We start from the raw sequence: 16,911 nt of genomic DNA on the forward strand, positions 1-16,911 counted from the left end.
TGCACCACCAGGGAGGGCCCATCAACATTACTTTTAATGTAAGTGTGGGTTTACTTCTGGCTGCTGAATTTTAATTCATTGATGTATGTGTTTGTTAGATTATCATACTGTTTATTATTTTCACTGCTTTAAGTTTGTAGGATAGTTTGAAATCCGGGAGCATAGTACCTCCTTTCCTCTTCTTTTTTTTTGCCAAGATTAGCAACCATTTCTTAATTTTCAAATGTAATCATTTAAATATGCATTTATTGAAAAGGACCCGCTTTCCCAGTACTGAGTTTTTCAAATAAAATACTTAAGAGAATGGCTTTTCATATATTTGCTTTCTCTGTTTCCAGTAATATAATAGTTTTCAGTAAGTTTTGAATTAGAAAATCATTTACTTTTTCCCTATTTTAATAATTTTCTGTATCTTTTATAAGTCTAGTTAATGCAGATAAGTCATGTACTTTCTAATTGCACCTCTACTAAATACTTTATACCCATTTGACATATCAAGACATCTAGCTAGAATCATTATATACCCGTAAAGACAAATATAAAAAATTATTTTCTTAGAATATATTTCAATGCTTGGAAATATACTAATATTGAGATTACTTGTAGCTAGTGAGCCTCAAGGGATCTTAAGACATGTTTGTAGCTTGGTTTCTATATACACATTGTTAATTATATAGCATCCTACCTATAGTATGTGTGAATCCAGTGTTTGCTGATGATCATCTTTGTTGCAGAGTTGTTTACTTTAACCACAGCATGTTCTCTTGAAAAATCAAAGCCTATGCACAGAAATATAACATTAATTCTCTTACAGAAATTTCAGAATAAAATGTACTGCAAAAGTAAATTATTTAAAAGTTTTCCAACTGTAGGAGGCAAATTTATTCAATGTCTAAGTTCAATTGATAGAGAAAACACACAATGTTCATTGAACACAGCAGAAACTCTGCAGACTGCTGCTTTTTTCCATCAGCCAAACCAAGCCTACAGTTGCACAACTGTGTCTAAGAAACCAGCAGTTGGCAGTGATTTAGGCACCATCTAATATTGCAAGGGTGTATTTTAGCACAGAAAAAGTGTAAATAATTTCCATTGATCAGGGAAATGCACCACCCTGAGCTACGTTACCTTTACTGATGCTGAACGATTGATTGGTGGTGCTGCAAAGAATCAGGTTGTAATGAACTTCATTGACATGATTTGCCATGTCGAGTGCCTGGTTGAACATAGATTTGATGATAATTTTCACCATTCTGATATGAAGCATTTGCCTTTCATGGTGCTAATATAGGCAGGCCAAAATCCAAGCAGATTACAAAGGAGACACAAAAAGTTTCTGGCTAAAGGAGGTATCATCTACGATCCTGAGAAAGATGAAGGAAATTGTAGAACACTGTCACCAATGCTGTTGTCAAGAATACCACTTGTGTTAATGGCTCTGAGCACTAGACCACAAAGATGCTAGAACTATTGCTGGTCTCAAAGTACTTAAAATCATCAATGGGCTAATTGCTGCTAATGTTGTGTACAACTAATATAAAGAGGTCAGAGTTGAAAGAAATAAGTTGATTTTTTTACCTAGGAGGTGGCACTTTTGATGTGTCAATTTTCACTACTGAAGACAGAATCTCTGAGATAAATCTACAGTTGGAGACACCCACTTAGGTGGAGAAGACTTTGAGAACTAATTGGTCCACCATTCTACTGCAGAGTACAAACACAAGTAAAAGAAAGATCAGTGAAAAGGAGGTTGTCCGTGGCTTCCTTACTGCTTACAAGTGTGCTCAGTTTATTCTGTAATCCAGCACCTAGGACATATTGAAGTCAAAAAAGAAAGAAAATTTGATTTCTTCCTGAATGAGAAATGCACTCATCATCTTCTCTCAACTATGTCCTACTGCTCATCTAAAGAAATGTGTATGCTTTATATTTTAAACCCTTCACAGACACACCAACAAACTAGGATTTATTTTAAATAAAAATTAAGTTAGGGCCTGCATGGTAGCCTAAGGGTAAAGCCTCAGCACTGTCACTGCTAAGTCCTGAGTTCTGAGTTCGTTCCCCAGCAGGGGAGTTAACCTACACATGGTGTAGCAGACTTCTCCCATCTCCTCCAAGAGATGAGAGTTCCCCTTAGCAGTCTTTTCAGTAAATCTAGTTGTTCTTCTTCCTGCTGTGACTTTGCTGAATTGTCTCACATTCCCCCCAACCCCCACAGATACCTTTGTCCTATATCTAGTTCTTTCTAGGAAAAAAAAAAAAAAAAAATTTAAGTCAAATGAACATAGTATATTGAATATGCTGAAGTATATTTTTTTTGCAAAAAAAATTAAAAAAAAAAACAGAACTTTTTAACTGCCATTGTGATTTTTGTTTTGTTTTTTGAAATTGTAGATCAATCACAGCTGAATTAAACCACTTAAGCTGGTTATTGCATTAAAATATTATCTTTTATATGCAGACACTGGGTTTTCTGTTACAAACATGAAGATTGTAGCTATATAAATAATTCTTTTTTCTTTCAAATGTGAGATGTTATGAAACATGTTGCAATTTGCAAATTGTTTCATATATATATTTCTCTACAAACATGAAATGTAAGAACAATAATTCTGTTATTTCTTTGCATTTATGTTTGATCATGCTGAAATTCACTTAAAATTTGACTACCAGATTTTTAAAAAACTGATTTTAGGTGGAATTGAATGGTGAAAATGAATACTGTAATTGTGTCATTATGCCACCACAAATCATTACCACTTTGTGCTTAAATATGGTTAATTTGTTCACACAAACATATAGCTATGAAATAGTTTCAGGCTTTTAGAAGACAATTAAATGACATCTTTGAACATGACCTTTCATCAGTTTCTCTGCTAATAGAATGCTGTAGTCATTTAGGATTTGTTTCTTTTGAAACAGAATAGTAGAGGTGTTTTAACTGGCTGTCTCCCTTTCTAGACCACCAGGTGACCCTTCTGTATATACTCCCTTATTCTCAATAGGAAGAGAGAAATTACCCTGAAAAAGGTAGTTGTGTGTTCTGTGTAACTCCCTGCAAGTGATCCCAGCAGTTATATGTACATCACTAGTCCTAAGTCATTGCTAAAAATCTGGGCAAGAATTTTGATGAGGTGTTACAATAACATTATAATTCAATCTGTCCACAGATCAGTCTCATAAACTTCCACAAATACGGTCACAATTGCTGTCACTTACTTTTTATGAAGTTTTGGTTGAGGGAAGAAAAAGCAGCTTTTGTGCTCAATAAGAAGGCAAGTAAATAGTGCCTGTTGTAAATTTGGGAACACCTTTATTCTAAACTACAACTTAAGAGTACTGGTAATAATAACAATAATAATCAGGGCCCTCCCTGGTGGCACAGTGAGTTAAAGCACAGCACTAAGAAGTTAAAGCCACTTTCAACATGAGTTTGATCCCGCCCTGGAGGTGACCACATGGCACAGCAGACCTCTCCTGACCCATCCGCTGCTCCCCTCAGCAGTGGACTTTGTCAGTCAGCCTGTTCTGCTCCCTACTCTGTCTCTGGTGAATCTTCTCACCGCCCCTGCACCTCTGGCCTGTACCCCAGTTCTGTGTGCATAAATAATTACACCTTAAAAATAATAGTAATCAGGTATAGGTGATATCTGAAAGAAAACTTGCATATGCTTAAGATCAAAAGCAACTGAACCAGTGTTGATCTAGTAGTGACAATAGGCAAAGTGATGATAGGGTATTGAAATGTCTAATAATAGTTCCTGACACTAATTTGTGATTATTTGAGAAACAACAGCATGTACTTAAGTAACTACAATAAATTTAGATTTTTTAAAACCATGATAAATAAGTAAACAGGCACATTACACATGTTATTCTACCTGGTACCACTTTCCACCTACTAAAAGTGCCACCAAACTAAGAAAGCTTTATTCAGTTTCTTTTCATGAAAATCTTCTTTCATTTCATTGAATCCCTGAATACTAACAGTTATAACATCCCAGTGTTTGATATGTTTTGTCCCTAGAGTTGAATTTTAACTTCTGAGATCAAGCATTTCATATTTATCTTTATAGTCACTATAATTCTCGATAAAGTTATAGTTACAAAATTATTGCTGAAAAGATTTGATAGTTAATAGGGTATACTCAAACACTGAATTCATAATTTTGTAAATTAGGTAAGATGTCTATAGTTTCAGTGTGTTTCCTCCCTTCTCTGTTCTGCTTCCCTCTCTACTTTTTACCTCCCCCCCATTCATTCTTTCTTCTTTGCTGTATACTTTATTTTTTTCTTCCTTTCTTATCAAAATTTTTGAATTAGTAAATAACATTTTCCAGAAATATGGAGGAGAAAAAAAAGTCCACGTTCTTCAAGCTGAACGCTCTGAACACTTTGCCATTAAGTTGCAAGTTTTTCATCAAATACTAGGTGTAAAGAGTGGTAGTCAGTCCAGGTGATGGCTAATTCGGAAGCTTTTTGTTAAAAAGAAATGTTATGTCTTATTGTATTGCATACAATGTCATAAATTCCATGTTTATAACTAAAATGCAAAACAATTGGAAAAGAAAACCATTCTGATTTATTAAAGTGTCTAGATGGATAATTTCTAAGCTTGAAAAAAATTGAAAAATTTGACAATTTTGATTAATCACACAGAAGTCCATAATGCTTAATATATCTCAGTATAAAAAGCTACAAAATAGGAAAATTTCTGCCTCTCTCAAAGATAGAGTAGCCTTAATATGTAAAGAAATATAATGTTGTCAACTAAATCTTGATATTTGAGGAAAAGATGTGGACAGAAAAATTCATGATAGAAGAATGCAAAGAAGAAAAATGTGATGAAAAGTTTAATTTTGCTAATAGTAAATTATGAGCAATTAAAAAAACTATAATTTCTTTCAGTAATTAAACATCTATTATTATAGAAGTAACCATGCAATTATAAATGTAGAAAAAATACTATTCTTATCACTTTGTAAGTATATGTATCCTCAAAATCATTATTGCAGTATTTTTATTTTGAAGAATCATTTACAAAGGAAATATTCATATGTGAGCATGCACACATTTTAGTAATTTATGGATTTTTAAGCAAAAAAGTAAAATGTGCCACACAAGGTTGTGTTGTAACTCTTATACAGTTGAGAATGATTGTGTTTGCACTGTCTTTGTGCACTTCTCCAGTGCAGAGTTGGAAGTCAAAGTGATTACTGAATCATTTAAGGCTTTTCCTGAACTGATCTTTGACCTTCTGTCTAATTTTCTGGACTGACTCACTGGACTTCTTTTGGTAGTTACATTGGATTTATGGTAACTTGAGTTACTTTTCTAGCAACTCAAGGTATAGATAATACTTTAAGCTCATCCTATTTTCAACTCAAATGAAGGAACACCAATGAATCTAACTCTTTACTTAATTGTAGAACACTTTTCATTTTCAAATTTCTACAGTTGGAATGTTATTGAGGTTATTTGGTAGCTATTGTAAAACAATAATTTTTGACAAAATAATGGCCACAAAAATGAAACCTTTTATGCCTGTCCCATTTCTTTCATTTAAAAAAGTTTATATTGGTTTTATTTTGACTATCCTGTAACACCTCACATCTCTGGCCTATCCCCCAGTTCTTCTATGTATAAATAAATAAATAAATCTTTAAAAAGGAAAAATCAAGTGTCTAAAGTTGCTAAGGGAAAAACACTATTTTATTAATTTCTTAATATATATTAACTAAGATATATTTCATATAAGTAATGCATCTAGTAAAAATGAACACATAACATATTAAAATTCTAAATATATTTTATCAATTATCTATCTTAAAATATGAGAGTTACGTTTGTGATATCATTTCCTAAACTAATGTCAGTTTGGGCCCATTGTTATTATATATGTTCATCTATTTCAGTGTCTTAATTCTATGATCCTACAGTGGTACAGCAGAAAATATTTTACAAAGTGTTATTTAGATAATAGTTATACAGAGATTTACTGACCTTATCACTACTACTGGCGAGATTCTTTTGTACATTTTCTATCTTAAAGGTAGAACTGTCACAAATGGATGGCTTTGCAGTGTGCTTATTTCTTTCCATATTTAAAACATTCAAAAATGCTTACCTTGAAAACACATGTATATATGTGTACACACCTACATGCCATGTACAGTGATACATGAAAGAAAGATGTGAGAGAAAATTTGAATTTGCTCTTTGAAAAATACCAAGTTGGAAGGATTCATTTGAATTCTTTCTCTTATTTCCATTTTTATCTTGTTATGCTAATGCCCATTTGATATTGTTCATTTTTCTTTTCTCCTTTCGCCAAAAATAGCTTATTGAAGATAAAGATCCTTCTTCATATGGCTTTCTTGGCAATGCATTGACAGAGATTTTCTTTTTATGATCCTTATGATTCAAGATGATACTCAATAGTCATTCCTGATCAGATGTTATGAATGAGAATCTATACAAACATTGAGTCTGTTTACACATTATTCTTTTTTTAAAAGATTTATTTATTTATTCATGTAGAACTGGGGTACAGGCCAGAGGTGCTGGGGCAGGGAGAGGATTCACCAGAGACAAAGTGGAGAGCAGAACAGTCAAAATGATGAAATACACTGCTCAGGGGAGCAGTGGATGAGACAGGAGAGGTCTACTGCACCATGTGGATCACCTCCCTGGCCAGGGATTGAACTTGTGGTGAAGTGACTGCAGATATCTTAGTAGTTCTGTTCCTTAACCCATTATGCCATCAGGGAGCGCTCCACATCATTCTTTCAATGTTTTTACACAACAGTGCATTAGAGAGTCATAGAGATCTGAATACATAAATTGTTTCTGAGCTTCAAATAGCTTGGCTATTTCTTGTCATTACTTGGCTACTGGAATATTGACATGTACTTTGCTGTTGTGTGAAAATGGAAATCTTTTGAAACATGTGTTAATGAGCAAATAATAACAATGATCCTGAGGATAACTATTTCATAAGTTTTACTTATCTTTAATAATACTTTTCCTATACTTGCCATTTATCTCAGTTCTTTAGTTAATCAAATCTAATATTTTGCTAAAAAATATCCATTAAGGTTTTACATACTTAAATCTAATAAATATCAAACAAACAGCTTTCTTAATTCCTCCAGTGCACTTGAAATAACTCCTATAAGATTACATCACAAAGTGAGTCAGGAAATTATATTGCCAAAAGTCATATATTATCCTTTATTTTTTGGTTTCTAAAAGCAGAGTACAATGATAAATTAATAGGTACCTTTCTGGAAGTAGTGAAAGAATGTACACCATCCTTGTCACTTATCTTAGTTATTCTATGACATACCAGCTCTTCTTCTTGACAGACGTATGTTTTGCATTCACAACATTTTCAGATAGGTCAGCTTCTTAAAAATTGAAACTGTATGTAAAATCCTGGGTGAGATATGAAAAATAATAGCTTTGAAAAAAGGGAACAGGCACACACACACACACACACACAACACCACTTACATTTGTGCAAGTTCAAACTTAGAAGTTCTCCTCAGGTATATAATGGAAAGAAATGCATACACACCCTTTAGATTGTTTGACTGATGTTTTGTTAACAGGTTTTTAACTGCCTTTTTTGTTTATCCTTTTTATATTTTGTTGAAGACTTTTATTAACTTATCACTGACTTCTTTCATAGTCAAGGAAGTCTATTAAGGTCGTACACATGTTCTAATAAAAGATGTAATATAATACATCATTGTTGGTTGCTTAAAAAATAGCCACTGAAAAAAGTGATCTGCTTTATTTTTTCATAAACATCTGTGTTTGCAGTAATTATATATATTTAAATTAAATCATAGTTATTTTGTATACATCCATTGACTTCATCAATTTCAAACACTCAAATTAAAAATAGAACAATATCAACTCTCTTATTTTTCTAACTTCTTTAACTTTTAAAATTATTTAAACTGCCATATAACCATTCCTGGTATTTTCATCTTGGTTATTTTCTTTCAACATGTAATAAGCTGTAAAAATCCTAGAGTCACTTCTGAAAAAAAAGAACAGTACATAAGAATGATAATAGTTATCACTATTATTATTACAGATATAGCACCAACTTCATTGAAACAAAAAAAAAATTAGTGTTTCTATAAAAAAGTACCTAACTTGAGTTTGAACTGACTTTATTAGGTAAATATTTTCAGTATTTGTTAAGAGGTAAAGAATGAGTATGCATAATAGGACTAATGATTAAAATGTATTATTTGTTGATATTGATGTTAATAAAATATGTAACTTTACAAAACTTGACAATGTGTGATAGCTGTAGACCTGTTGGAATTTATCTACCACATGATCCTGAGTTTCCATTGGTAGACTGTTTTGTGTCCTTAACTTGATATAATTTGTGCCATAGAGCTCAAGAAAGTCAATATTCTTCATTTTCTCCATCTTCTTTAATGTTTGATGAAGTCTGATGAAGAATGGGTAATAACCTGATTGTCACTTTAGCTCATTATTGTTTTTGGAGAAGAATATATTTGCAATCTTATATTGTACAAACCAGGCCACAAAATGTGAAAACCATCAAGATTCTCAATATAATCATAGTTTACATCAGATATGCTATAGTTCCCATAAGAGACAATATTCTAGTACTTGTTTCAATTTCTTTCTTTTCTTTTTTTTTCTTTCTTTCTTTCTTTTCTTTTCTTTTTTTTTTTTGTGAATACAGAACTGGGGTACAGGCCAGAGATGTGGAGGGTGAGAGAATTCACCAGAGACAGAGTGGGGAGCAGAACAGGCAGATCGAGGAAGTACACTGCTGAGGGGAGCAGCGAGTGGGTCAGGAGAGGTCTGCCACGCCATGTGGTCACCTCCGGGACAGGCGGGGATCGAACTCATGCGGAAGTGGCTTTAGCTTCTCAGTGCTGTGCTTTAACCCGCTGCGCCACCAGGGAGGGCCTCAATTTATTTCTTATTGCATGAATACTATGTAAATAATCTCTTGGCATAGTTTGCCAACCAAAATAGCAATTTTATACCTTGAAGTAGTGATACATGTCAGCTATGCTTCACTGCTACTGAATGAAATGTGATACAAATTTATGTCATTTCATTGGATTAGAAGGGTCTTTGTCTGTAACTGTCAGTTGCCATTGTTGATTTGGCTGGTATAATTAGGTGGACTTTTGCTTTCAAGGTATGTTTCTTGAAACTGAATAAAGACCGCTTTCCTCAATTGGAAACTATTCTCTTCAGTATATGCTTAGTGTTACTTATGAATTGTTGTAAATTAGAATTTTTTTTTTCTGATTTTGTGTCAGTCAGCTTGGAAACATCTTAACATTATTTTTTAGATAGGGAAATCAAAAATATATATAAAGTGAAACAGGTATCAATCTGGAAGAGACATATCTCAGGACTCTTTGTTTCTAAGTGTACTTTTTTTCCCCTACCTTAGAATTATTTTTAGTGAAAGAAATGTTTTTATTAAAAATAAGCATGAAATATTATGAGTTTTTAAAATACTTTTAATTAATTACCTTTGGATGATATTACTGATTTTCAATATTTTAATAACATTTCATTTATGACCCTTAACAGTGTTTCATTTTCTAAAATTTCATTTCACAATTGTTACAGCTTTCTTTGCATCATTATAATTCACATTCATATTTTTCCTCAGCTTTGATTTACATATCCTTATCGCTGTACTGAATGGGAATATATTGTTTTACAAAACAGCTTTTAAAAAGCTTCATGAACACAAAACAAAACAAAAAAAAACTTCATTTAATCAAGAAAACTCAATGAGTTCACATTATAATTGAACAGTAATTGAACATTTTATTCTTAAGTTTATGTATCTTTGAAAATTTTGGTTTGGCTGATTTAAATGTATATGTCTTAGAAAGCCTTATTTGATATTCTCCAAAGAATGGTACTGAATGGTAATTCAGTATTCTAGATGATAGGCCAATTCCTGATTCAAAAATTAAATAAGCAGACATATATTTTAGACTTGAAAAGATTTTGAGTATTTTATAAAATAAGTGATTTATTTAAACTTGAAGAGAGACTGTAATCATTCATGGCTAGCAGTCTGTTATAAGCACGCGCACACGCACACATACACACAACTAATCTGCTAACAGTTTCCTAATTCAGAAGACTGCCCTCCCTGTCTCCCACTGAAATAAGTGATCCTGAATGGATAATGCACTGGCATGCATAGAATGGAAGTCAGTCTTAATAGCCAGAATAGTGTATTTTCGGGATGGGGGAGAATGGAATTTATTTAGAGTCTGCTCACAGCTTATTCTACCACCACAAGTGTCGGTGGCCTTGGCTCTCATTCCTAGCTTCTTTTGATGAGCCACAAAACTTTTTTGCCTTCTCCTCAATAGTGAAGGTATAATTTGCTATAATAATCAAAACTTTGCATCATTATGGCCACAGCTGATGCAGCTTTTTTTGTGGTACATTTTAAAGGGAGAAAAATAAGTATGAGCCTTATGGGAGAGCTTACATTGTTTGTCAGCCTTTTTATTCTTTTTCTTTGGAGTTTTGTTTTGCTTGTAAAGGCTGCCCAGTTGCTTTATCCCTGGCTTCCCAACTCTGCAAATTGCTGACTGAGAATTCTTTATTAGCAGTAGTAGGAGTCAAGGGGCTTTAGACAGAAATTCATTTTTTTTGAAAGAAAAAAATTCAGGTTCTAATTGGGCACAGGACAACTTGGAAAAGCATAGCATGCACAGTGTAAAAATTTTGGCAATACATGCTCTGAATCACTTCCCGAGTATTCTCCCATTTCCCTTTCCTCCCATCTCTTAAAACAATCAACTAGCTGTATGCTAGGTTGATTCAAAAGAATGGCTAATTATAGAAGGAATTAGAACTATTCAAGAAAAAGAAAGCAAAAGGAGAAATTGTATCTTAATGTTGAGATATGCAATGATCTACAATTGAAATAAATTTTTCCAAAGGTAGAGGCTTTAACAAAACCTAGTTAATTAAAGATATGTGGAATTATGCTCTTTCCTAGTGCTCATTAGATAGTTTTTATAGTTCTGCTTGTAGTATTCAACACGTTAGCATCTGTAAGCACAATTACACCTATAGTTGATCATTTTCAATGTGACCTATTTGATAACTGTTGAGTTATAAGTTCTAATTTATGGTCAAAATTTTACACAATAATAATAGTTTAAGGTAGTTTAATAGTTTAATTATAGTCTAGTATTTCTTAAATGTTTTGTAAGTCTTTTTATAAGCATGCAGAAATGTTAGGTTAGTTGTGATATCACTTTAAAATATTTTGAGAAGAAATACTCATATATGAATATACATATGAAAGGATCTGCATTACATAACTGAAAAATTAAATATTTATTTTTATCATTTTTTTATTTTGAAGATTTATTTATTTATGCTTACACAACTGGGGTATAGGCCAGAGGTGCAGTGGGTGAAAGGATTCACCAGAGACAGAGTAGGGATCAGAATAGGCAGATTGACAAAGTACAATGCTGAGGGAAGCAGAGGGCAGGTCAGAAGAGGTCTGCCACACCATATGGATCAGCTCCCTGGTGGGAATCAAACTGGTATTGCAGTGGCTTTGGAGTGCTTCATAATGTGGTGCTTTAACCTGTTGCCCCATCAGGGAGAGCCCTTAAATATTTATTTTTGAAGTTTTGATAGTTGCTCCTGTCTTTACTGGTACCCAGAAGCCACTTAAACATGAAAATATCAGTTAATTTAAACTGTTAAATAAGTTATATAGTTGATATAATACTCATTAAATCAGGCAAACAATTTTTACATTTTATTTATTGCTTTGATTGGAAAATGCCACAAAATTTTATTTCACTGTAAATTTATATATAAAACAAATTAATTAAAGACTGTCTAATTTCCTTCCAAATAAATATACAGTTATTTTTAATGTAACACTTAGAGATACCTTAAATATATTTCATGTCAAATGTAAATTATTTTATTTTTTACATAGCTGATTTTGATTTCTTAACAAAATGTATTGCTAGATTTAAAGTTGTTTCAGGATAATGGGCTCCCTGGTGGCCTTTGTGTTAATATCAGTACTCATCCTCTTCCCCTGAGTTCGATCCCTAGCCATGGAGCTGACCCACATGGCACTGCAGACCTCTCCTGTCATGTCTTGTCTGCTGCACCCATCAGCAGTGTATTCCAATAGATCTGCCTCTTCTGCTCTCCACTCTGTCTCTGGTGAATCTTTTCAACTCCAGTACTCTGGCCTCCATTTTAGTTCTAGGCAAAAATAAAACTTATAAAAAATGTAAAATGTTAACAAAATAATTTTTTCAGGATATATAAAAACTAGTATTTAACAACATTTAAATTAAAAAAATATTGCACACAATAATTTTATGTAAATATGTATCTGGTGCATATCCAGTTGTGATATGTACATAACAAATTATTACATTTACTCTGTGTTAGTATTTTTAACATACATGCAACTAAAGAATATAGAGGTCTTTTAATATATTAATTTTTTTTGTTTTTATAATCAAATAAAGCACTTTAAAAAAATTGCCATAGCTAAAAGATACCATGGACTACAAATGATAAATGCAATTGAATATTATATTTAAATTTCACTTTGTTGCAATTAAATTATATCTGATAAATTTGTATTTCTTTTTAGAGTGTAAGTTTATGAGAAAGTGTTTAGGTATACAGTACTGTATGAGTTTTGAATTTTTTTTGTTATTATGAGACCAAAACTAAAAAATTTATTCAGTATTTCTATTGAATTATTTACTCATCCATAAAGATTGTGTTTTCAATTATATTTTATTTTGGTAAAATCAGATTTTCTATTTAGGTTATGTAGCTTACTTTGAGCCATTTAACAATTTATGATGTGATGTGTAATACTGTTGAACATTAAAACTCATCAACATCAGTGAGCGAATATTGTCATCACTAAATGGCTCAAGTTAAGTGTAGTATGTAATTGCATTAATTTTAAAAGATTTAGAGTAAAATTTTAACCCATCAAAATTGACTTGTAGATGCCTTGAAAAAGAAATGTGGGTTCATATCTAAAAAAATAAAATAGTTCATCATATAGTCCCTTTTAGTTGTCGTAATGGCTGGTTGTCAAATCACTTTACTTATTTCTATTTCAAATTATTTGTGTATTTATGTGAGGAGTGCTATTGAAAGTGTTTGTTATATGAAAGCCATAATTTTGTTAGAGTTTATCAGTAGAAAAAGTCAAAATGATGGTTATTTAATTCTCAATTATAACAATAGAATAAAATTTAATTTAGTTGTCTCAAATATTTTGTAGCCTAGGGGGAAAAGATACTATATGAAAGTATTTTAAAATGTTATGTATTTATAGATTTCATTCTTTGTGTGATGGATACTTATACCTATCTTCAAAAGCCTTGTTCAAAATCTTATATGTATATCATAAAAATACCTTTATATATCAATGTTGATACACTGGGGATTTCAGAATATTATACATCAATAATCAATTTGATGGTCGTAATGATAATGATGTATTATAGTAGGTGTAGTAAAGTGAAATATCAATTTTACTAATATTATTGTTCCCAGTTTACATTTTTATAATCTTCCATATGTATATCTATAAAGTGAATGAACACTACAAGATTTTTTGGGTTCCAAAAAACCAGTGTAATTTGAAATTATCTCTTTATCGTTCCATTCAATAAGGCTGGTTATTCTACACTCTTTTATCAAACTGTTGATCGTATTAATCACATATGGTATGATGACCATGTGCCAGGCATTTACAGAGAGAGATTATTAATATTTATTGTGAATGAACCAATTGAGGATCATGGAAGTTAAGTAACTTGCCTAAGACCATAGACTTAGCACTTACAGGAAACAAGAGTTTGAGTTAGCGCCAGACCATGCAGCTACAAAGTCCTTACCCAATCATTATTCCACATTGTTAAGGAAAATTTTTCTTCTATATGTGCACTCCCTTGCACTGTAGATCCTGCTTTCTACTATGGAAAATCTGACTCACATTGTTCATATTTAATATTAGTACCAGCAATAGAATAATTTGTAATAATACTCTACAGTGCAAAGTGCTTTGGAAGATAAAATTGCAGAGTTATATTATTTACTTTATATCAAGTCCATGTTTCAAGCATCACATCTGGAATATACCAGCTCCTGAAGGAGCTGTTCTGGCTTGGTATCAGTCTTCAGTATGCTTTTACTGTTTAACAGTCTAAAAATTTTTACATATTCTGTTTCACTGGTGATATGTAAACAAAGGTTGCTACAATTTGACCCAAATCATGTAGAATCTTCTACAAATAATAAAAACAATTATGGTTTTAGTTATTTAATCATAAGATCCATACTCAAATGTTATTATTAAAAACTTGATTTACATCAAAAACTTTTCCATCATAGAGCAATGGGTCAAATTCTTTATAGATATTGAAGATAGAGTTGTAAGAACACAGAGACCACACATTTTTAAAACATGAAAAGGCTCAATTAACCTCTTTAGTAATGTCTAATTTCATTTAAAGGTTGAATGTTCTCATTAAAAATCCATAAAATGCTGGTGGTAATCTAGGAGCTAACCTAAAATATTTCCTCTGGAAAACATTTATTAACAAAGTAGCACTGTATCATATATGTTGTAGCACTGTATCATATATGTTGTTGCTACTAAATACCTAAAGAAGATACCTATATATCAGCTTACTTAACAAACCATTAGTTAAATACACCTCACTGTACACCACTGAATCTTTCATCAGAAATGAAATTGGGTTATTTTGATGATTTTAGACATTATACTAAGAGAAAATCATTCATGGCTAGTAATCATTAATATAGAGCCTGCTTCATAGCAGTTATGCTACAAATGTTAGTTTTTCCTCTAAGTAACCTAGACATATCTGTGATATAAAAGGGTTGTCTTGCTCTTCTTAAAAATTCCACTAAACATCATTACTAAAAATGGGTAATAAATGGACTATTATATCTAGTCATTTAGCAAATCTACTGGTGCCAAATGTTAGGATCCACATTACTGTAATAAAAAATCACTCAAAGAGTTCCAAATTAAAGAGAGGGGGGTGGATGTTGGGGGGGAGGAGAGAATAAGAGAGAGAGAGAGAGATCAAGATTGATTTTGTGAAGGAATGAGAGGTGAGACTTGGAACTTAGGGGCCAGAGAGAGCATTGGTATCCATTCTGAGGGTTGGGTATGGGAAAGGGTTAGGAGTGTACAGCTCAAAGTTTTATTTTCTTTACACACAATGGCAAATGATGAGCTGAAAGAGAGTATAAATTCCCAAAAGATATGTTGAAAACTTTGGTGTCCTCTAAGATTCTCTGATTGTGGGACTTTGTGAAGTCTATTCAATATAAAGAATAGGAAATCATTGTGGATGCCTCATTTTAAAGTAATAGAAAGGTTCTTTGTTAAGGACAGTAAGGTGTCAATTTTCTACAAATAGAACCTTAGACAAACACAGTACTGATATGCAAAAACCTTGTTTTACTTGTAGTATTGTGATAAAATAGGTTATGTGATAATCTCTGGGTATGATCAATGCACTTAGTAAAGTACAAATTCTTTTTGAAACAAAGGTTGCATTTTTGACTTCAGTGGATAGTTTGTATATCCTGATGGCCCATATTCTTTTTGAAAAAACAAAAACCTGAAACCAAAAAAAAAAAAAGAAAAAGAAAAAAGAAAGGAAACAACAACAACAACAATGCCATTCTTTTTTGAAGGAAAAAAAAGTGGAGCATGCTTTATTTCTTCAGCATATGTCATTTTAAAAATCTTTATTTTTTTTCTGGACAGCATTAGTTTTCTTACCTTGAGAAAACACAGAAAATCTTCACAATAGAATATTGGGTTCTATTTCCTTTGATGTAGTAATGCATATACAATATTGCACTAATGATTAACTGTTGTGCCCCTGAGATTTCCCTAGACAAAACCGCCTTTCAGCAGATTCCTTATCTGCTATCAGGGGAGTGTTTACAGCAGCTAAAACTCTTAAATGCCTTGTCTCTGAGACTGATGGGGATAATTAAGCCAGTGTTTGCCAGCCCTCTGCTCCTCTTCTTTGTGAGATTGGAAACTAGAAAAAAAGGGATGCATTAGCCAAAAACAAAACCCTGCAAATTCATGTTCAGCAATTTGGTATAGATTTTATTGGTTGACTTTCCTCTAAATCTTCCACTTGTTTCTGATACGTATGTATCAAGATACTTGAGAAAGAACAGAAAACTATTCTCAATACAAGTCATACAATTTTCCATAAAGGAAAAGTATATATAGTTTTCCTTTATGGGAAATAGTATGTGTGTATTTCAAGTTAAAAAAAAAATGAAATATTTATGATTTGTTACCACATATCAAATTTAGAACTGTTTTGACATATACAGTGCTATTAATATGATAGGGCATAGTTTTTGAGTTAAAATTAAATGTGGGCTTGTTATTGAGGATTTTGCTGTTTTTAGAATTATAGTTTGTGTGAAATTATGTGGCAAAATGTGTTTCCTTGGTTTATTGTTTTCTGTCCTCTTGGTCACCAGCAGAAGAATTGTCATAAGGGCTTTTAAATAGTTATACAAAGATACCAGTCGAAATAGAATAATTATTGTCAACTGTTAGTATCACAAATTTGGATAATATATCATTTTAATTTTATATTCAGTATGTTTTCTCTTTATTTATGAATTGTAAACATCTTTTAATTAAGAGGGTTTTTAATTGAAATTAAGTTCTGAATTCAATATATATTTATTTATTGCATTTTTTAAAATTTATTTTTATTTTTAAAAATTTTACATCATTCTTCATTTTGTGCATTTTTCATCTCAGTTATC

At 31.9% G+C, this 16,911-nt stretch overlaps 1 protein-coding gene across 4 annotated transcripts in view; it reads left to right on the top strand.

Annotated features, from left to right (window-relative positions):
* Window positions 1-16,911, top strand: part of ERBB4 (erb-b2 receptor tyrosine kinase 4) — a 942,163-nt gene that overhangs the window by 124,258 nt on the left and 800,994 nt on the right. The window lies entirely within an intron of this gene.

This window comes from Condylura cristata, unplaced genomic scaffold, assembly GCF_000260355.1.
Source record: "Condylura cristata isolate star-nosed mole 26May11 unplaced genomic scaffold, ConCri1.0 scaffold00002, whole genome shotgun sequence".
NCBI lineage: Eukaryota > Metazoa > Chordata > Mammalia > Eulipotyphla > Talpidae > Condylura > Condylura cristata.